The following is a 23,850-nucleotide window of genomic DNA, read 5'->3' as shown; positions in this document are numbered from 1 at the left end:
CAGGATTCAGATAATTCTAAAACATTTAACTTTCTAAATAGAGGAGGCTGTCCCAATTAAGTAAATTATAATTTGTATGGGAGGACCTGATTAAAGGAAAAAGGTTGCTTTTTTAAAAAACTAGTAAATTCCCCCAAGGAAAAATTATATTAAAATATAAATTATGCTTTTTTGAAGGGTATATAGTATCCATGGGGTCGCTAAGAGTCGGATACGACTGATCGACTTCACTTCACTTTTCACTTTCATACATTGGAGAAGGAAATGGCAACCCGCTCCAGTGTTCTTGCCTGGAGAATCCCAGGGACAGTGGAGCCTGATGGGCTGCCGTCTATGGGGTCGCACAGAGTCGGACACGACTTAGCAGCAGCAGCAGTGTCAAAGGGTATATAGGTTGGCAATCCTGATCAACCACTTGAGAAAAGGTAATCTTACTTTTTGTTAATTAAGGTGACTATAAATAAAAAATAATTATGATTATGTAAGTAGCCTAATTAAAGCACAAAAAGTCCCTTGACTAATGTACGTCTGATATATACGATCTGAATATAATGGCAGATATGAAAAACAGCTTTAATTTCAAACCCCACTGCAACCACAAAATACTTTGTTCTCAAACAATCTGATGACTATAAACTGATATTGTGAAATGACATAGTGTTTTTGGTCAAGGATCATCCTTTCTGTTGGAGAAGGAAATGGCAACCCACTCCAGTATTTTTGCCCGGAGAATTCCATGGACAGAGGAGGCTGGTGAGCTATAGTCCATGGGATAGCAAAGAGTTGGACAGGGCTGAGTGACTGAGCAGGTACACATCCTTTATGCTAGTCTAGAACCTAAATGCCAGATATTCATATGCTTTCACTTCTCAAGCTACAGAACTTGCATAGAAATTTTGACTCTTCTCAAGACCCAAATATTTGAAGTTACTAAACAGTACCAAAGTATTGATGTTATATACGTATATTTTATGGGTGTAACATGTTATGGCTGCCTGTAATAGGACCTAGGGGTCCGTGAAGTAATATTGATCTTCAAATAAATTTGACTGTTATTTTTACCAGCAAAATGAGTGTATGTGGGGAAAGAAGAGAACTGCACTTCAGGACAAGCAATGTTTGGTGAACTATAGGCAGGTCTGGAGAACAGAGGAAAAGGGCTTGCTTTTGTAGAGGAAAGGGGTAAATTGAGGAGGCTGTGGTTCTTCCTTGGCTGTAGGTGGGGGCCAGTTTGCTGTTCTGGGTCAGGAAATCTGTCTTCCTGCTGGGATCTGCAGGCTGGAGTGAGTTCTATGCATGGCAGCACCCTTTTCAGGGTTTCCAGGCTCCAATCTGAATGACATTAGTTTATTTTCACAGTGCATGTGCATACGTGCTCAGTTGCTCTGCTGCTGCTAAGTTGCTTCAGTCATGTCCGAATCTGTGCAACCCCAGAGACGGCAGCCCACCAGGCTCCCCTATCCCTGGGATTCTCCAGGCAAGAACACTGGAGTGGGTTGCCATTTCCTTCCCCAAGTTGCTCAGTCATGTCCAATTCTTTCCAACCCCATAGACTGTGGCTCATCAGGCTTCTCTGTGGAATTTTTTAGGCAAGCATACTGGAGTGGGTTGCCACTTCCTTCTCCAGGTGATCTTCCCAACCCAGGGATTGAACCCACATTTCTTGTGTTTCCTTCATTAGCATGTGGACTCTCTACCACTAGCACCACCTGGGAAGCCCTTCACAGTACATAACTATTTCCAAACTGCCACTAGAGTTCTTATATTTTAATTTCTTTGAAATTTATATAGTGGTTTATGCTCTTGATTTCTGTCACAGTCTTTCTTTGATTTTAGTATCAACATATCATTGAAGTGACCATTTCAGAAGATGTAACCATAAGATCAATACAATTCAGAGTTCCCATTAGAAATTAGCTTTCCCCCAAAGAAGAAGGGATGTCGGTTCATGATTTTTTCCCCACTAATTTCTATTTTTAAAAGAAGAGACATTTTCCCAAGGAAAGAAAATTTCCAATAAATGATATTAACTTAAAAGTTGAAATTACAATAAACTGCAGGTATCAGAAATCAAACTAATTTGGCAAAAAACTCATCTTTTCTCATAGACATATCATGAAGTCATTCTGTCTAATGTACCATAGGCTTGAAATTAGGTAAAGCAGAGATGCCTCTGGTACAGTTTTCAAATGTGGAACACTTCTACTCTAGATTTCTATTGGATTTGTTTAATGACACATATTATCTCCCTCTTTTTAAATGCCATATTTCTCATTAGAATTTTCAAGTTTCTGATAACTCCTGTAGCAGAGAAATCTGATTCACCTTCCTTAATCCAAAGTTTACCAAGTTTATTTGCTGAGGGAATGCTTTTTTCATATCAGACCAATTAACATATTCTGGGACTAGTGTCTCACAGAACAAATGCTACTAAAATACCTGAGCATTTTAGTTGCTGCTGGAATGAAATCCATATCTGATTAAGATAAAGGTTTTCAGTTTTGTAAAACTCAGTGACCAGCTTGGTACTGGCCCAGGAACCTGTTGGACACTCTGAATTATTGATCTTTTAGAAGTCAGCAGTGATTAGTAATTGACTACTCAGGTGGTGCTAAGTGGTAAAGAAACCGCCTGCTAATGCAGGAGACTAAGAGACACGGGTTTGATCCCTGGGTCCAGAAGATGCACTGGAGAAGGAAATGGCAACTCACTCCAGTATTCTTGCCTGGAGAATCCCATGGACAGAGTATTCTGGCGGGCTATGGTCCATAGCATCACAAAGAGTCAGCCACGACTGAAGTGACTTAGCACACTTTGAGAACAACAGACTCAATATATTTAGAAATCCAACATCTTTGGAATTTGACAGTACCACTTTGGAGTGGGCAACTAAAATGCATATTTCATACTTTGGAGTCTATGAAAATACACTGAATTTAGGGACAGAAATGTATTGAGCAATACTTAATGGAACTGACCTTCAATGTGAGAGGGATTAGTACTTACTTGCAGCACTTAATTTTCTGGGAGCTCCAAGACTCTTTAAGTCCAAACTTACTTGTTCATATTCTGTCACTCAGTGAAATTCTAACTGTGGAGCTCTTTGACCTCTCACTTGAATCAGACAATCAAAGCAATCAGGGCATTTTCTACCCTATGACTTTGCTTAGGCTTTTTCTCGTCCCCAAAATGCCTTTGTCTTTTATGCCTCAGCCTCCACCCATCAGAATTCTATGCTCTCTTCAAACTTCCTTACCTCTCTATTACCTTTCCCCATTTTCTTCTTGTTGGAAAACTATTTGTCCAAGCCTCTATAAGGTCATCCCAATGATTCCTTTCTTCCTTCATCCCAAGGATTTGGCTTGACTCTTTGTTATAACACATTCTATGAAATACTGTTACTGAGAAATGTGTAATAGTCAACCAACATTGATAAGGCACTTTTAGTAATCAGAGACCATGTTTTACTTATGAAAAACAATGTCTTGCACAGAGTAGTTACTCAAAATTGGGTGGCATGACAACCTCAAAATTGGCCTTGATCATCTTTTTTACATTAGGAAAGTCACATGAAAACTCAGATTGCAAATCACATTCTGAGTTTCTATTTATTAGTCTCTTACTGAAATACACAGGTAGCTTCACATGTGAAGAGCTATTTCTTTCTTGAGGACCCAAGCAGTTTTGGTATATTTTCTTAATTCACTTAATTGGTCACTTAATTCTGGACCCTTTACAGCTGGTTGAAATTTTTTAATAAAATGAAAAGGCAATATGATACACACACTATATAGTCAAATTGTGGGTCTTTATTCCCTCCAGATGTTGTTCTTTACTCATTTCTTTTAGTGGTTAGAAATTGTTCTTTTTTTTAGGGAGTTGCCTGGGAGTCCAGGGGTTAGGACTGTAGGTTTTCACTGCCAAGGGCCTGGGTTCAATCCCTTTTTGGGGAATAAGATCCCATAAACCGTGTGGTGCAGCCAAAACAAATATTCTTTTTTTTTTAACTTCTTACTTTAAAATAATTTCAGATTTACAAAACTGTTTGAAAAATATTGCAGAATTTCCTTATAATTTCCTACCAGTTTCCCCAAACGTTAACATCTGACATACTCAGGATACGATTAGTAATACTAGAAAATTAGCACTGAAGCAGTTCTATTACATGCTGTATAGGCCTAGTCATGTTTCTTTCGTTGTTTCACTCAGCTCCTTTTTCGTGGTTTGGGATCTGATCTTTAAATCACCTTGCTCTCCTCCAATCTGACATATCCTCAGTCTTTCTTTGCCCATTAACATCATGATCTTAACACATTCAGAGAGCATTTGCCCCAGTGGTTCTTCAGAATGTGAATTTAAGCTTGTCTGACATGTAAGCAGTGACTATATCCTTTGAGAAATATATTCATAGTCTTTTGTGAGGATTATTTGAGTGGAAAACATTTGTTTCTCCAAATGCTTTGCTGAATCATAGACTTATTTTCCATGGTATAAGAATGAATATTTTAGAGATTTTTTTTAAAGGCAGAAAAGTCTTATTTTTCTTCTTTGTGGGTGATTTTTCCTATATAATTCCTTTGAAGCACTTATATGTTTGTTCAATATGAGAGTTTTTTTAAAGTCATACACATTATGCGTTTTCTTTCTTAGTAATAGGTAGATAGTATCAGACAAGTCAAGATGTTGAAATGTAATTGTTTTAAGTGATCCATTCATTGCCCTGGTTGGAAAATTTTAGGCTTCATTGATGTACCTCTTCAATGAATACCAAAGTCACACCTAAAATGTGCTGTTTTAAATTTGTATGGCTAAATATTTTTGTAATGCATGTCCCTCCTTCTTTTCTGATGTTCCCTACACTCTGGAAAACTTTTCCACCCTGCTTTTTTGGTAACTCCTCCACTCATTTTGACCAATCCCTGCATTGACTCATTTACTCTAGCCTGGTTTCCCTCCGTACCACTTCACTGAAATTGCTCCTTTAAGAAGGGCAGATGCCTTTCTAAAAGCTCAGTCTGCTGCTTATGTGCATCCTTTAACAATGTTGCCTGCTCTCTTCTTTCATGAAATGTTTACCTTCTCATAATAGCTGAGATCCATTCTTTCTTGGCTCTCCTGCTACGTCCCAGAATGCTTCTTATTCTCTTCCTCTTACTTGCATTTACATAGAGGTATTCCATAGGTTTATTCTTTAACCATAGCGTGCATATTCTCTGGACTGTTCCAAAGGCTCCCAGAGCTTTAGTTATTCTCTTTGTGCAGGTGACACAATCTTTAATTTGGATATCCATCCTGATCATAATTTCCCTTAGATACATCCAGCTCAATTAGCTCTCAAACAAAAATCACTGATTTCCCCTTTAACATGAACTTCTTAGGTCTTCTAACCTCCTACTAAACAGGCTGAGATTAAATCCACTCATTAAGTTCTCCCATCACATGTTCTCTGCTGCCTCCTAATCTATACTATTCTCTTTATCTACATGGTGGTTCTTCTCTCCTTTCATGTTTGTACAGACTTTTTTTGGGGTGTAGTTCAAACTCTACATCAGTGCTGCCTGCTTTATTAACTCAACAGTAATTTAAGATCCTTGTGTTTATAATTAAATTTATTGTTTTATGTTTTATCATTAGTTGTAGACATGTCAGTATTTCCTCATTGGAATATAAATCCTTCAAGTGATATTTGTGTTCCTCATAAGGTAGCCCAGTGCCTTACTTACGAATAGGTTTGTTTTACTGACTTGAACCTGACGCCCAGGTTGGAATTTTAGAAACCACTCCTGGCTTCTTGTTGTAGTTTTGGTTATTTGTTTTGTTTAATTTTGTTTAGCCAACCATGCAAACAGCATGCTCCTCTCAGGTATGATAATGTCACACTGTAACATGGAGGCATTAGTATTTCTTTTTCATTCATTCATTCATCCATAATAGGGACATAGAAATTAGAGTGAAAGCAGCTAAAATTCCCTAGAAAACATCTCAATCACTCAGAGCAATATCTTGGGCAGTTACCTAATTAACATTCTTTTTATCAAACACAATGTACTGAGGTGGGGAACACAAGCACACGCTTGCAGTTTACCTTATTCCCTTAGTGATCTGCAGATCAAAAAGGCATGTGTTCTGACCTTTCATTTTTGAAACATGATGCTATGTTTGTTTAATTTATCTAATTAGGACCTATTAGCACCTCAAATAGGTACTTTATAAAACACCACCACCAGCAGCTGTTAGCCTAGGGACAAAAGAATAAATCCAAATTTAACACTTTTCAAAGGTGAATCTGTAACATTTTGAGGTCTTGAGAGCATTCAATAACAATTTAGTGTTCTTAGAAACAGTATACTAATTTATTTATTGTTTCCAGACCTCTAATAAAAATTGAAAATAGTTCTTAAAAACTGATCATTTTTTGGGTAAATATTTGTATGAGTATGCATAAGTATAATCTTTTATAACATAAAACTACTTTTCAGGAGTTTGTGGCTGCTTTTGAGAAAGAAAACTCTTGATGTCAAGTTCTGAAAAGTGAAGAGAATGAAATACAGAATATGGTAAGTGACTTGCAGATCAACTATTTCAGCCTCATCTCATCTTCTGCTCCATTGTGCAGTTATCATTTGTAAGATGTATACATCTAAATGCATACTGTGGTAGTCACTGTTGCATCAGTTGTGAAATATGACCACAGTTGAATCAAACTCTGTCTTCTCCTTTACATTTATTTTGATAAACTTGATGTAACAGACACTTGGCTTTCAAACATGACAGCAGATTTTTACTCTGATTTTTAACTGGGGAGAATTCGAGATGGCTTGTAAGATTGGGACACTCATATTTGTGCTTTGGTAACTGTGGAGTTATATGAGATAATGTTTAGGGTCAAGATGTTGCTTTATAAAAGAGCAAAGACTTATCAATTTCTTACAATTGGTTATAGTTGTTATCCAAACTATTCAACATTGACATGCAGCAGTTAAATAAATATATGTTGATGCTTAAAAGGCTTTTTAAAAAGTAGTTTACAAAAAGCAAGTTGGTTTTACTGAGTTTATAGAATCTCTAGTGTTTGGGATTATTCTCTTTTCTTGTTGTGTTTTCTATAATGAATGAAGGTCCTTTTCTCATTCTTTTCAGAAGATACTCTGTGGGGCTTCTTAATGGATGAGTTATAGGGGGTTGAAAGAACGAAGGAAAGACAGAGGAAGAGTGTTGCAGAGCCATTTCTGGAGCATGCGTAGAGACATGCTGATGCTCTGTACTCTCCTCAGTTCCCTCCATCCCACCCCACCCAACGCCCAGTGAATTGTCCATGCTCATGGTGACAGCGGCATGAACTAGATTTTTCCTGGGATGGTTTCCTAGAAACTATGGGCTGACCTCATTTTATTTAGTTAGGGTCATTCTTTTAGACTAGAATTTCTTAAAATCCCTCTGAAATAATATGTAGTATACTGTATGTATATTCTTTTATCCTGTGGAGATGATCAATAGGTTTTTATCAATTTTTTAAAGGATCTTGATGACACAAAAAGTTTTTATCTATCATGGTTCTATTAATTTACAACAGATGTGATTAAAGAATTTGAAGGAAGTACAGAGACTTTATATACACATTTTTATTAATATTCCAGGTGGTGTTGGCTGTAAGTTTGCACCTTCATGACTCCTTTTTAATTAAAAATGTTTTTAGAGAAATAAAAACTATTCAAAAGAGTTTTGTTGGTGTTTTCCCTTTCGTCATTCTCTAAGTCCTGAACCAAATTTAAATAGTTTTTCTTGCAAATAAAAAAATATAAAACTCCACTGAAGTTTGCTGTATAGCCACTTTACAAACCTTCACATAGACTTTTAGTTATTCTATGACTGAATGTTTATATTTTAAAAGACATTTATTATTTTTTTGCGTATTCTTCCAGTATTGAACCCTGTCATATGAGTGTTGATCCCTATTGCCTCCAGAGCTCTGTTCTGTTTGTTTTGTTGTTTTTGCTCACAGTTGTAAGTAGGAACAGCAATTCTGATCTGGTCACAATTTTTCTTCATTTTTGTTGGAAACGATGAAAAATACTTGCTGTGTTTCCTGCACAGAATATCTACCCCTGGTAATGTGGATACTGCGTCATACTTCCATCGGCACTCCTAAAGTTATTTATTCTTTGGTATTCCAGCAGCCAATTTTATTTTCACTGAACTCTGTTTGTTAGGAGATTCTCAGTTAGCCTGTATCTATACCAAATGATAACTGATTTTATCTCATTAAATATGCAAGTTATAAAGGAATAGTACAGATATTTTGATTTTTTTTTTTTCGATGAAAGGGAGGAGAGAAGTTATTCTGGTTTCTGATGAGACCAAGAAGGCCTCCATGCCAGCCCACATCTCCATTTGATGGTGAATGTGTTTCCCACCTAGATGACATCTGAAGCCTTTTAGCTTTAGACATTGCACCACAATTATTTTTTCTTCTCTTCGTGAATCAATTTTCCAGAAGAAAACGTTGAAATTTGATAAGATCAATGTACAAAGCCAAAAGTTGCTCTGAGTTACGGTGTTATTTCTCAGCCAGATGTTTGTCTCTTCTGCCCAGCTGGAAAATTTCTGTGACCAGGGATCTCTTTAGTGCCAAGAGGGATAAGCAGAATGGGATGAAAATATATCTGCTGTTACATGGATGACCCCACTCACACTGACTCTGTCAGTGAGTTTTCCTTAGAGTCCTTGGAGGAATGCTTTGCCTAACCACCTAGCCCAACATTTAGGATTTACTTTTAAGATAGTCAGTTAATATTTCTTAGACATAAACCTTTGGCCAGAGTAACTGGAAACTTGAGTTTATTAAACTTTTACATACTTAACTATGGTCTTCTGGGTATTTTAAACTCAGCCATTTGACTTCAGATCTTTTTTACCCCCCAAAATATACAGCATGAAATGTTTGAGAAGTAATTGGATATAGTATCTTTTTCAAGTCCTTCATATCTTATTTCATCCAGATAATAGAGAAAAATATACAGTATTCCAGTGATTAAATATACTAGACATAGCTCGAAGCTTGAATTTCTAGGAAAATTAAACAGAAGTGGTAATGATATGGAATTTAGACACCTAAATACCTAAGATAATAATATTTATATATATAAATGTGTGAAAACCTAGCTTGAAAAACAAAAAAAATATATAGATATGTAAATGACTTATGAGATATCATACTATGGAACAGTAGGAAACTTTTTAAAAAATGATAGCACTATGCATGTTTTGACTTGAGAATTTTCCATAATGTGTTTTTGGGGAAAAGATAAATCAATCAAGTTTAGCATAAATACGTATGATAAAATCTCTCTTCTCACAGAAAAATAAACACCTATATCAATCATACTTTAACACATATACATGTATACAAAGTATAATTTTAGTCCATTTGGTTTACAAAAATAAGTCAGCATACATTTGTTCATGCAGTGAAAATGTCTTCAAATCACAAACAGATTAGTAGCTATATTAGGGGAGCAGAATGATCAGTTCAGTTCAGTTCAGTTCAGTCACTCAGTCATGTCTCTCTTTGAGACCCCATGGACTGCAGAACGCCAGGCTTCCCTGTCCATCACCAACTCCCTGAGCTTGCTCAAACTCATGTCCATCGAGTTGGTGATGCCATCAAACCATCTCATCCTCTGTCATCCCCTTCTCCTGCCTTCAATCATCTCCAGCATCATGGTCTTTTCAAGTGAGTCAATGCCTTGCATCAGGTGGCCAAAGTATTGGAACTTTAGCGTCAGCATCAATCCTTCCAAAGAATATTCAGGACTGATTTCCTTTTGGATGGATTGGCTTGATCTCCTTGCAGTCCAAGGGGCTCTCAAGAGTCTTCTCCAACATCACAGATCAAAAACATCAATTCTTTGGTGCTCAGCTTTCTTTATAGTCCAACGCTCACATTCATACATGGCTACTGTAAAACCATAGCTTTGACTAGACGGACCTTTGTCAGCAAAGTAATATCTTTGCTTTTTAATATCTAGGTTGGTCATAACTTTTCTTCCAAGGAGCAAGTGTCTTTTAATTTCATGGCTGCAATCACCATCTGCAGTAATTTTGGAGCCAAAAAAAAAAAAAAAAAAGCCTCTCACTGTTTCCATTGTTTCCCCATCTATTTGCTATGAAGTGATGGGACCAGATGCCATGATCTTAGTTTTCTGAATGTTGTTTTAAACCAACTTTTTCACTCTCCTCTTTCACTTTCATCAAGAGGCTCTTTAGTTTTTCTTCACTTTCTGCCATAAGCGTGGTGTTATCTGTATATATGAGGTTATTGACATTTCTCCTGGCAATCTTGATTCCAGCTTGTTCTCCATCCAGCCTGGTATGTATGTCACATGATGTACTCTGCATATACATTAAATAAGCAGGGTGATAATATACAGCCTTGGAGAAAGGAAAGAAAGCTATCTTATTTTCTACTTTACAGACTTCTATTTTACTAGATATTTTAACCTCAAGAAAGTATTACTTTTATATCTTAAAAGACTCAAGCATGATATTTATTGAGCAAGTTTTCAGAAGTTTGTTTGGCATTGCCTATTATTTGGTGGCATTCTGTTTACCAATATTTATTTTTTCAACAGAAATTAATGAAATAAGATTACATTTGTGCTATATTGTTAGATTATATAAAGTTTTATTCTGGTAAGAATCTATGTTATATTTTTCCCTTCCTATTTCACAGCAATTAGGGTGACTCATTTTCTTTTTCTACTGCTGATTAGATTCTTGAGACATTACTTTCCAGTGTCACATTCACCAGTTTTCTTTCAGGTTCAGCTAAATTATTATCAGAGATTATTTGTTTTCCATGCAAGGCAAGTTTTCAACATGGTCTAAATTTTACATATTGTTCCTATACTTTCCACGGATGCTGAGCTTGAACTAGTATCAATATTCATACATAATTTATGTGTGTGTGTGTAAGGAACATTAATATATATGTGTAATTATATATTATTAAAAATTAAATTATAGATTTTTTTAAAAAGTCATAAACAGAAGGGTTTACTTTACCACCTGATACGAAGGCTGACTCATTGGAAAAGACCCTGATGCTGGGAAAGATTGAAGGCAGGAGAAGGGGACGACAGAGGATGAGATGGTTGGATGGCATCACCAACTGGATGGACATGAGTTTGAGCAAGCTCAGGGAGTTGGATATGGACAGGGAAGCCCGGTGTGCTGCAGTCCATGGGGTCACTAACAGTTGGACACAACTGAGCGACTGAACTGAACTGAAACAGAAGGGAATACTGAGTACAGACATTGCCAACGTTAACGAATGAGAAAGTTGCATTTGCTTTGAGAAAGACAGTGACTGCTTGAGTTTTAACTCCTATGTGAAAATGTCATTCAGTCAGTCATACCCGACTCTTTTTGACCCCACGAAGTGTATCCTGCCAGGCTCCTCTGTCCATGGGATTCAACAGACATGCACTGGATATGGTGGACTGGAGTGGGTAGCCATTCCCTTCTCAGGTGATCTTCCTGACCCAGGGATCTAACCCGGGTCTTCTGAATTGCATGCAGATTCTTTACCATCTGATCCACCTGGGAATCCCTAACTGCTATTTGGCTGTCAGTTAATAGGAAGTTACTATATAAAAAGGGAGCCACATTACTGAGCCAGTAATGAGAACGGGAGAAAGAGAGGGGGAGGAAGGGAGGAAAGAGAAAAAAGAATGAAAGGAATGAAAATCAGGAAAAAGGGAGAGAGAAAAGGAAGGAAGGAAGGGTGGAAGTCAGGCAAGCAATGGAAGAAATTTGTATATAAACAAAGGGCACTCAGAAGGTTTCTGGTCCAGTGTGTTTCCTTTGCTTATTCCACAGATTAGATTGTCAAAACTCAGTATCTCTCAGAAATCGAGGCTATTAGCCATTTACAACTTACTTTGAATTAATTTAATCAGATTAGGATTTTGCTTAGAGCCTGCCAAAATCAGCCAGTATGAGGAAAATGGAGTTTGAATGAAAAGTGGAACTGACAACAGAGCTTGATTTTGAAGCATGGAGCTGCTGTTCCAGGAGGAATGGATGCAGGGATTGAGTGAATGAGGAGAGCTTGGGGCAGCCAGAGGGCAGCGTGAGGGGCCTGGATGCCCAAGGGCTGATTAGGAGAGTTTACCAAGAGGTGAGAAGTTTCCCAAGACAAACAGCATGCTTTTTGTTTGGCGAAGGTCCCTGGTGGCAGCACACATTCTTGATATCTGCTCTGGTTACATCTAATCACTGTTATATTATTTGTGAGATTTAAAGGTACCGTGTTCTCTGAGAGGACAGATGAAGGTTATGGGTTTATACCTAGGTGTCTGTTGAGTTTCATGTCCCACTGGTTTTGCTTGTAACCTAAAAGGTATTATAGTTTAAACCTTTGCTCACTGGGCTAATGTAACATTAATTATGTTTTTAGCAGACTTGAGATTTTTAATCCCAAAACTTAGTCAGCATTCCATATGTCATGTTTCACATGGACCTTGTGAAGTGTAGACTAGATGTATCAGAACTGAAACAGGCTTTTCATTCCCACTGTTGAGCATTTCAGCCTTCTTCAGAAGGTTATAAATTTGAAATGTAATCTGCATCATGGTGTGGGAAACACTGTGGTGAGAGATCTGGCCAGATGAAAGTGCAAGTCTGTTTGCTATCAATGCCTTTTTCCTGAGAGAGCCACATTCCATTTCAATATATTTTATCTCTCCCAGTTCTCATGAAAAAGTTACTATTAGAATACATATATATATATATATATATATATATGTTATCCAATATGAATGTATGCATGTGAGATTATATATATATATATGAAACATGTTACGGTATCAAATTCAGCTTTTATTACCATGACTACTTTGTTTTAGATGCCAAAAAAAGTTATACTAACAGTAAACATTTGAGAAGTTATAGTTCCTTGAGCCCAAATCAAGAGCTTTAGAAAGAAAATGAGGAAGGCTGTATTTAAGAAAAAGAAACTTGTATTAACCTGCTGCTGCTGCTGCTGCTAAGTCGCTTCAGTTGTGTCCGACTCTGTGCGACTCCATAGACGGCAGCCCATTAGGCTCCTCTGTCCCTGGGATTCTCCAGGCAAGAATACTGGAGTGGGTTGCCATTTCCTTCTCCAATGTATTAACCTTCTAGGGCTTTCCAAACAAAATACTACAATCAGGGTGGCTTTAAACACGAGAAATTAATTTTTTAAAATTGATTTATTTTTAATTGAAGGATAACCGCTTTACAGTATTGCATTGGTCTCCACCACACATCAACATGATCAATCACAGATAGTGCCCACCCCCTTTCTTAAACCTCTCTCCTACCACCTCCCTCTCCCTTATAGTTCTGAAGGTTGGAAGTTTGAGATCCATGTGCCAGCAGGCCATTTCTCTCTGAACCCTTTGTTGCAAGCTTTTGTATTAGCTTCTGGTAGTTGCCAGAAATCCTTGGTGGTCCTTAGTTTGTAGAGGCATCACTCCAGTCTCTACCAGCATTTTTTTTTTAAATTTTATTTTATTTTTAAACTTTACATAATTGTATTAGTTTTGCCAAATATCAAAATGAATCCGCCACAGGTATACATGTGTTCCCCATCCTGAACCCTCCTCCCTCCTCCCTCCCCATTCCATCCCTCTGGGTCGTCCCAGTGCACCAGCCCCAAGCATCCAGTATCGTGCATCGAACCTGGACTGGCAACTTGTTTCATACATGATATTTTACATGTTTCAATGCCATTCTCCCAAATCTTCCCACCCTCTCCCTCTCTCACAGAGTCCATAAGACTGTTCTATACATCAGTGTCTCTTTTGCTGTCTCGCATACAGGGTTATTGTTACCATCTTTCTAAATTCTATATATATGCGTTAGTATACTGTATTGGTGTTTTTCTTTCTGGCTTACTTCACTCTGTATAATAGGCTCCAGTTTCATCCACCTCATTAGAACTGATTCAAATGTATTATTTTTAATGGCTGAGTAATACTCCATTGTGTATTATACAATGATGTTGACCCTGTGATTTCAGTCTTTATTTGACTGTCATCCCTCTGTGTGTCTGTGTTAAGTCTCATCTCCTCTCCTTTGAAGGTCACTAGTCATACCGGATTAAGGACCCACCCTACTGCAGTGTGAACTGATCTTTACTAATTACTTTTGTAATGACCCTATTTCCAAATTAGTTCACATTCACAGGTACCTGGGGCTATGACCTGAACATAGCTTTGTGGGAGGCACAATTCAACCCACCAAGAGGAATAAACTAGATGACAAATATATACTTAAACCATGATAAAAGAACAAATGTTCAAAATAAGAAAAACGAAGTGTTAAATGATTCATTTATCATATTATTCTCATCTCTTAATGAGAGTATGAAATGACTCAAAAATGCTACTTTCCAAAATCTAGTTTCTTCCTGTATGTGAATTTGTATTTATTCCATAGGCTTAAATCGGCTATTTTAAAATAACCTTAAACATTTATAAAATCTATGTAATTCAAGATTTTATTTCTACTTCATTCAGCATTAAATATTTCAGTTAATGTGGCTTCCTAGGTGGCTCAGTGGTAAAGAATCCACCTGCCAATCCAGGAGACACTGGAGATGCATGTTCGACCCCTGGATTCAATCCCTGGGTTGGGAATATTCCCTGGAGGAGGAAATGGCCATCCACTCCAGTATTCTTGCCTGGAAAACCCCATGGACAGAGGAGTCTGGAGAGCTACAGTCCATGGAGTCACAAAGAATTGGGCATAACTGAGTGACGGAGTGTGCACACCCACTGATTCCACTTAATAGTTTTCACATCAAGTAATTCAGAACATTTTGGAGTGTTTACTCAGTGCCAAGCACTGTATGGGTTACTGAGAATGAAAAGAGAGAAGCTAGCCCTCTGATCTTAAAGTCTTGGGAAATGGATGAAAGCAAATTATAGTAGATTTAGAAGTATGTTGGTACTATGGCAAGACATTAACAAAATGCTGAACTAGACTTTGGTTAGAAAATAGTTCAGAAAGTCTTCCTGATACAATGGAAACCCATGCTGTCTCCAAATAGAAGACAGTCAAGCAAAGTGTGAGAAGGAAGGGCATGACCGCAAAGGCCCAGATTAAGAACAGAAAACATAACAGTGAACTTAGTTTCATAAATGAATGGTGTAATGTGGATAATTTATAAGAGATATTATTAGAGTGATAAACAATACCTAAATCACAAAAAGGAGAGTCAGTACCCATTGTAAAATAAGCACTCAATAAATGTTTCCTTAGAGACAGTATAGAGAGTCTCTGGCAGCAGATTGTTTGGGCTTAATCTTGCTTTTCCATTTATTTGAACCTAATTTAGTAGAATTAGCACTCAGTGCATTTTGTAATTAACTGTTGCACTTTATTTAAGATCATTCTCTACTGACTGACTCTGAAGTGCATGTGCATAAAAGATACATTCACGGGAACTTGATGTTAAATGATGAAATTTGGGGTTTTCTCACAAGTATCTATGTCTACAAAGTTTTCATTAAATCTTCTTACTGATCATCATGGTGCTCTACATATTTATTTCCTGGGAAAAAGAAAAAATAAATGAAATAACTTTTTTGTAATTCTGACACAGTATCAGTTAAGTTCAGTTAGTCACTCAGTTCAGTTCAGTCGCTCAGTCGTGTCTGACTCTTTGCGACCTCATGAATTGCAGCACGCCAGGCCTCCCTGTCCATCACCAACTCTCGGAGTTCACCCAGACTCACATCCATCAAGTCAGTGATGCCATCCAGCCATCTCATCCTCTGTTGTCCCCTTCTCCTCCTGCCCCCAATCCCTCCCAACATCAGAGTCTTTTCCAATGAGTCAACTCTTCGCATGAGGTGGCCAAAGTACTGGAGTTTCAGCTTCAGCATCAGTCCTTCCAATGAATATTCAGGACTGATTTCCTTTAGAATAAACTAGTTGGATTTCCTTGCTGTCCAAAGGACTCTCAAAAGACTTCTCCAACACCACAGTTCAAAAGCATCAATTCTTTGGCACTCAGCTTTCTTCACAGTCCAACTCTCACATCCAAACATGACTACTGGAAAACAATAGCTTTGACTAGATCGACATTTGTTGGCAAAGTGATGTCTCTGCTTTCTAATATTCTGTCTATGTTGGTCATAATTTTTCTTCCAAGAAACATGCGTCTTTCAATATCATGGCTACAGTCATCATCTGCACTGATTTTGGAGCCCCCAAAATAAAGTCTTGTCACTGTTTCCATTGTTTCCCCATCTATTTGCCATGAAGTGATGGGACCAGATGCCATGATCTTAGTTTTCTGAATGTTGACTTTTAAACCAACTTTTTCACTCTCCTCTTTCATTTTCATCAAGAGGCTCTTTAGTTCTTCTTCATTTTCTGCCATAAGGGTGGTGTCATCTGCATATCTGAGGTTACTGATATTTCTCCCAGCAATCTTGATTCCAGCTTGTGCTTCCTCCAGCCCAGCATTTCTCATGATGTCCTCTGCATATACATTAAATAAGCAGGGTGACAATATACATCCTTGAAGTACCCCTTTTCCTATTTGGAACCAGTCTGTTGTTCCATGTCCAGTTCTAACTGTTGCTTCTTGACATGCATACAGATTTCTCAGGAAGAAGGTCAGGTGGTCTGGTATTCCCATCTTTTGAAGAATTTTCCATAATTTGTTGTGATCCACACAGTCAAAGGCTTTGAAATAGTCAATAAAGCAGAAATAGATGTTTTATTGGAACTCTCTTGCTTTTTCAGTGATCCAGTGGATTTGATCTCTGGTGCCTGTGACTTTTCTAAAACCAGCTTGAACATCTGGAAGTTCTCAGTTCATGTATTGTTGAAGCCTTGCTTGGTGAATTTTGAGTATTACTTAGCTAGTGTGTGAGATGAGTGCAATTGTGCGGTAGTTTGAGCATTCTTTGGCATTGCCTTTCTTTGGGATTGGAATGAAAACTCACCTTTTCCAGTCCTGTGGCTATTGCTGAGTTTTCCAAATTTGCTGGCATAATGAGTGCAGCACTTTTACAGCATCATCTTTTCGGATTTGAAATAGCTCAGCTGGAATTCCATTGCCTTCACTAGCTTTGTTAGTAGTGATGCTTCCTCAGGTCCACTTGACTTCACATTCTAGGATGTCTGGCCATTATGGTTACCTGGGTCATGAAGATCTTTTTTGTATAGTTCTTGTGTGTTTTCTTGCCACCTGTTTTTAATATCTTCTGCTTCTGTTTGGTCCATACCGTTTCTGTCCTTTATTGAGCCCATCTTTCCATGAAATATTCCCTTGGTATCTCTAATTTTCTTGAAGAGATCTCTGCTGCTGCTGCTGCTAAGTCGCTTCAGTTGTGTCCGACTCTGTGTGACCCTGTAGACGGCAGCCCACCAGGCTACCCCGTCCCTGGGATTCTCCAGGCAAGAACACTGGAGTGGGTTGCCATTTCCTTCTGCAATGCATGAAAGTGAAAAGTGAAAGTGAAGTCGCTCAGTCGTGTCTGACTCCCAGCGACCCCATGGACTGCAGCCTACCAGGCTCCTCTATCCATGGGATTTTCCAGGCAAGAGTACTGGAGTGGGTTGCCATTGCCTTCTCCGAAGAGATCTCTAGTCTTTCCCATTCTATTGTTTTCCTCTATTTCTTTGTATTGATCACTGAGGAAGGCTTTCTTATTTCTCTTTGCTATTCTTTGGAATACTGCATTCAAATGGGTATATCTTTCCTTTTCTTCTTGGCCTTTAGCTTCTCTTCTAGTCACAGCTATGTGTAAGGCCTCCCCAGACAACCATTTTCCGTTTTTGCATTTCTTTTTCTTGGGGATGGTGGTGATTACTGCCTCATGTACAATGTAATGAACTTCTGTCCATAGTTCTTCAGGTACTCTGTCTATCAGATCTAATCCCTTGAATCTATTTGTCACTTCCACCATTTAGTCATAGGTAATTTGATTTAGTCATACCTGAATGGTCTACTGGTTTTCCCTACTTTCTTAAATTTAAGTCTGAATTTGGCAATAAGGAGTTCATGATCTGAGCCACAGTCAGCTCCCAGTCTTGGTTTTGGTGACTGTATAAAGCTTCTCCATCTTTGGCTGCAAAGTATATAATCAATCTGATTTCAGTGTTGGCCATCTGGTGATGTCCATGTGTAGAGTCTTCTCTTGTGTTATTGGAAAAGGGTGTTTGCCATTACCGGTGCGTTCTCTTGGCAAAACTCTATTAGCCTTTGCCCTGCTTCATTCTGTACTCCAAGGCCTAATTTGCCTGTTACTCCAGGTGTTTCTTGACTTCTTACTTTTGCATTCAAATCCCCTATAATGGAAAGGACATCTTTTAATGGTGACCTCCTTCAAAAGTTCCCATGCACACACTGCTGCCAACCCTGCAGCAGGCCACCACCAACTCACATTTCTGCCAGAGTCTCCTGGACACTCACGGGCAAGTCTGGGTCAGTCTCTTGTGGGGTCACTGCTCCTTTCTCCTGGGTCCTGGTGCACACAAGGTTTTGTGTGTGCCCTCCAAGAGTCTGTTTCCCCAATACTGTGTAAGTTTTGGTGGCTCTATGGTGAGGTTAACCTTCCAAGAAGGCTTATGCCATACCCAGGTCTATTGCACCTCGAGCCCCTGCCCCTGCAGCAGTCCACTGCTGACCCATACCCTGCAGGATACACTCAACACATTCCTGTCAGTCTCTGTTGGGTCTCTGGGTCCTTTTGCACCCAACGTTTGTTTCAGCCCTCTGAACATCTCTGGTAGGTATGGAGTTTGATTCTAAACGTGATTTTGCCCCTCCTACTGTCTTTCTGGGTTTCTCCTTTGCCCTTGGATGTGGTGTATCTCCTCAAAGTCACTCCAGTGCCATGCATCCAGATTTGTAAATGATCATCATTAGCAAGTTTTAGAGTAGAACATATCACTATTGCTTTAAGTCATCATCAAACATTGTGTTATGAAGAATGTAGCATGACAAACCTATTTCTTAGTATAGGGAAAAGAGAAGAAAAATGGAGTATAAAAACTTAAGGAAGATTTCTGAGTCAAGATGCAGAGTTTTGGGTCCATGATGAGTAAGAAAGTCCTCTATACTATTTAAACTTATTTTTGTTTTTTCAGCTTTATTGAGGTATGATTAACAAGTTAAAAACTATACATATTTAGGTATAAAACATGGTATTTTGATGTAAGTATACCTTATGTAATGTTTATCACACTCAGTCAAGCTAATTAGCATATCCATTACTTTACATAGTTGTGTGTGTGTGTGGTGAGAACACTTAAGATTTATTCCACTAGAAAATTTCAGATATGAAATACAGTAATACTAAGAATAGTTACCATGTTGTACATTAGATATCTAGAGTTTATTCATGTTACAGCTCAAAGTTTGTACTCTTTGATCAGAATCTCCCACTTCTCCCACCTCCTCTGCCCCTGCAAACCACTATTCTGCTCTGTTTTTCTAAGTTGGACGTTTTTTAGATTCCACATATAAGTGAGATCACACAATATTTGTCTTTCTGTTTCTGGTTTATTTCACTTAGAATAATGACCTCCAAATTCATATGCATTTTCACAAATGGCAAGATTTTCTTTTTTAAAGGCTGATTAATATTATATTATGTATTGTGTGTCTGTTTCTTTATCCATTTATCCATTGGTGGACACTGAATTTTGATCCAACAGTTAGTTAGCTGGCATATCTTATGTAGTTTTATAAAGAATAATAAAATCTCTTAATTTTTGATCATTTAAGATGTTTTTCTGTTGCCTTTATGCATGAGATGAAATCTGGCTAGGCTGTAATACTTTCCATGTCATATTAAAGAAAAATGAACTCTACATTATTTAAAGAATAAGGAATGTTACTGGCTTATATAACTGAAAACAGTGAAATGTAGAGTAAGAAGAAATTTGCATTTTGATAATATCTCTATCAGTTCAGTTCAGTTCAGTCGCTCAGTTGTGTCTGACTCTTTGCGACCCCATGAACCTCAGCACGCCAGGCTTCCCTGTCCATCACCAACTCCCGGAGTACACCCAAAGCCATGTCCATTGTGTTGGTGATGCCATCCAACCATGTCATCCTCTGTCGTCCCCTTCTCCTCCTGCCCTCAATCTTTCCCAGCATCAGGGTCTTTTCAAATGAGTCAGCTCTCTGCATCAGGTGGCCAAAGTATAGGAGTTTCAGCTTTAACATCAGTCCTTCCAATGAACACCCAGGACTAATCTCCTTTAGGATGGACTGGTTGGATCTCCTTGCAGTCCAAGGGACTCTCAAGAGTCTTCTCCAACACCACAGTTCAAAAGCATCAATTCTTCCGTGCTCAGCTTTCTTTATGGTCCAACTCTCACATCCATATATGACTACTGGAAAAACCATAGCCTTGACTAGACGGACTTTTGTTGGCCAAGTAATGTCTCTGCTTTTTAATATGCTGTCCAGGTTGGTCATAACTTTCCTTCCAAGAAGCAAGTGTCTTTTAATTTCGTGGCTGCAGTCAGCATCTGCAGCAATTTTGGAGTCCAGAAAAGTAAAGTCTGCCACTGTTTCCACTGTTTCTCCATCTATTTGCCATGAAGTGCTGGGACTGGATGCCATGATCTTAGTTTTCTGAATGTTGTGCTTTAAGCCAACTTTTTCACTCTTCTTTCACTTTCGTCAATACATTCCTTTCTACAAAGAGAAATTTAGTTGCTCAGTCATGTCCAAATTTTGGGGACCCCATGGGCTGTAGCCCACCAGGCTCCTCTGTCCCAAGAATTCTCCAGGCAAGAATACTGGAGTGGGTTGCCATGCTCTCCTCCAGGGTATCATCCCAACCCAGGGATCAAACCTGGGTCTCCTGAATTGCAGGCAGTTTCTTTACCATTCAAACCACCAGGGAGTCTATACTTTTTCAGATTTCCTTAGATTTTCCCATATGCCCCTTCTGTTTTGTTGTTCCAGGATCCCAGTCAGGACCACACATTCTATTAAGAGTCATTTTTCTTTATACTATTCTTGGTTGTGACAGTTTCTCAGACTTGTTTCTAATGATATAGAGCTAGTCATGTTACTATTTTTCTTTGTGTGTATTAAGATCATTCTTAATCCTTCTGAAAGTATAAAATAAATTTGATAAAATATGAAAAGCCTTGAAAAGCTGGTTTATAAATCTAGAAAATGGGAACTTGATAATTTTGAGGTTTACTGATCAATTGTTTCATAGGAAATCTCTCAACTGGAATTTGTCTGATGTTTTTCTTAGATTGAAGTATACATTTTGGGAAGGAAGATCACCAAGGTGAATTGCCATTTTCATCACATAATATAAAAATTAAATGTTTTAAAAATAACATCAATGTTGATATTACTCTTTGATCATTTGGCTTGCAGAGTGCTTGTCAGCTTTCTCCACTGTAAACTATTTTTTTCTCTCTTTCAATATTGTGCTCTTTGGAAGGAAGTTACTTCATAGTTACTAAGAAGTTACTATGCTCAGCCCACACTTAAGGAGTTGGCAGATTTTTTCCACCTCCTTAAGTATGGAATACATAGCCATTAATTTATATCAGTATTTATGGATATTTCATGGATATGCATATTCATGGATATTTATTTTGTATTCATGGATATTTATTTAGTATTGATACTTTGGGTTGTAGTCCAATATTACTTTATGTATTTTGTTGTTTAAATTGCTTCAAATTTGGCCCTTGAGACCTTTTTCAATTGGCTCCTGTATCCCTTTAATGTATCTTCACCATTGTTTATTTTTTATTTTTATTTCTGGCACTTACTTTCTGACACTATAAGAAGCTGCAGGCCCATTTTGCCGAGTCTGGGGATCAGACAATTCTCCAAGGAGCCCTAGTCCATTTTATTGGAGAATGGTATTAGAAACCAAGATCTGGGTGATATATGTGTTCATCTCTACTGGAGACATTGCATACTGGGCCCTCCCCTAACAGAGCAAAAACATACATATATTTAGATTGTCCTTTTTTTCATCACCAGCAATTTGTAGTTTTCCACATAAATATGTATTGTACATATTTTGCAGATTTATACCTAGGTATAGGGTCACAAAAAGTTGGACACTATTGAAGCCACTTAGAATGCAGACTCGCACCACACGTAGCTGATTTGACACGCTTGCATATTGCAATCTGATTACTACTATTAGTTAATGAGAGTCACTCAGTCATGTCTGACTCTTGCGACCCCATGAACTGCAGCCTGCCAGGCTCCTCTGTCCATGGAATTCTCCAGGCAAGAATACTGGAATGGGTTGCCATTCCTTTCTCCAGGGGATCTTTCTGACCCAGGGATGAAATCAGGGTCTCCTACATTGCAGGTGGATTCTTTACAGTTTGAGCCACCAGGAAAGCCCTACAACAGTATTGTTTAACACGTCATCACATGATATGATTATCATGTCTTTTTTGTGCAGAGAACATTTAAGATCTATTCTCTTAGCAATTTTCATGTGTACAATACAGTGGTGTTTACTGTAATCACAAAGCTGTACATTAGAACCCCAAAACTTACTCATTTGCTAACTGGCAGTTGGATTTTATATATCAATCTTGTATCCTGAAATCTTGCTCTAGTTGCTTTTTTATTTTAAAAAATTGCTTGCAATTTTCCTATATAGACAATCCTATCATCAATGAATAGAGACAGTTTTATTTTTTCCCATATTTATCTTTTTTTCCCCCATTTTGTCTTATGGCATCAGCTAGGGCTTCCTATGTGATGCTGAATAGGAATGGTGACAGGGAACATGCTTGCCTTGTTCCTGGTCTTATAGGGAAAGTACCTAGCTACTCACTTTTGATTGTGTTAACTGTAGGGTTTTGTAGATGTCCTTCACCTATTTGGAGAAATTCCCCCTCTGTTCCTAGCTTGCTGAATATTTTTTATTATGATTGAGTGTTGGATTTTGTTAAATGCTATTTCTTCTGTGTCAATTAATATAATCACATGATTTACTGGAGAAGGGAATGGCGGCCCACTCCAGTCTCTTGCCTGGAAAATCCCATGGACGGAGGAGCCTGGTAGGCTGCAGTCCATGGAGTTGCTAAGAGTCGAACATGACTGACTGACTTCACTTTCACTTTTCACTTTCCTTCAGTGGAGAAGGAAATGGCAACCCACTCCAGTATTCTGGCCTGGAGAATCCCAGGGACCCCAGAGACGGGGGAGCCTGGTGGGCTGCCATCTATGGGGTCGCACAGAATCAGACATGACTGAAGGGACTTAGCAGCAGCAGCAGCATGATTTACCTCCTTTAGTCTGTTGATATGGTAGATTACATTGATTGATTTTTCAGATGTTGAAACAGCCTTACATACCTGAAATAAATATCATTTAGTTTCAGTGTGTAATTATTTTTATACATTGTTGAATTTCACTTGTTAATATTTTAGTGAGTTTTTACTTGTTTCTATATTCAAGAGAGATACAAGTCTGTGGTTTTTTTTCTTGTATCTAATTTTAGCATTAAAATAATGCCAGGCTCATTGAATGAGTTAGCTAGTGTTCTGCTTTAAAAAAAAAAAGAAAAGAAACTCTGGGAAAATGATATTACTTCTTCCTTTAATGTTTGGTAGAAATCGCCTGTGAAACTGTTTCTGTCTGGTGATTCCTTTGGAGAAAAGTTATTAGTTATTCATTCAACTTATTTATAGATATAGGACTAGTCATGTTATCTATTTCTCCTTGTATGTATTTAGATTTTTCTTAATCCTCCTGAAACTATAAAATAGGAAAAGTCTCAAAAACAGATTATAAATCTAGAAAATGGAATGAAGCAGGAATGGTTT

The sequence above is a fragment of the Bubalus bubalis genome, chromosome 1 (assembly GCF_019923935.1).
Source record: "Bubalus bubalis isolate 160015118507 breed Murrah chromosome 1, NDDB_SH_1, whole genome shotgun sequence".
NCBI classification, from domain to species: domain Eukaryota; kingdom Metazoa; phylum Chordata; class Mammalia; order Artiodactyla; family Bovidae; genus Bubalus; species Bubalus bubalis.
This window is presented reverse-complemented; position numbering follows the sequence as displayed.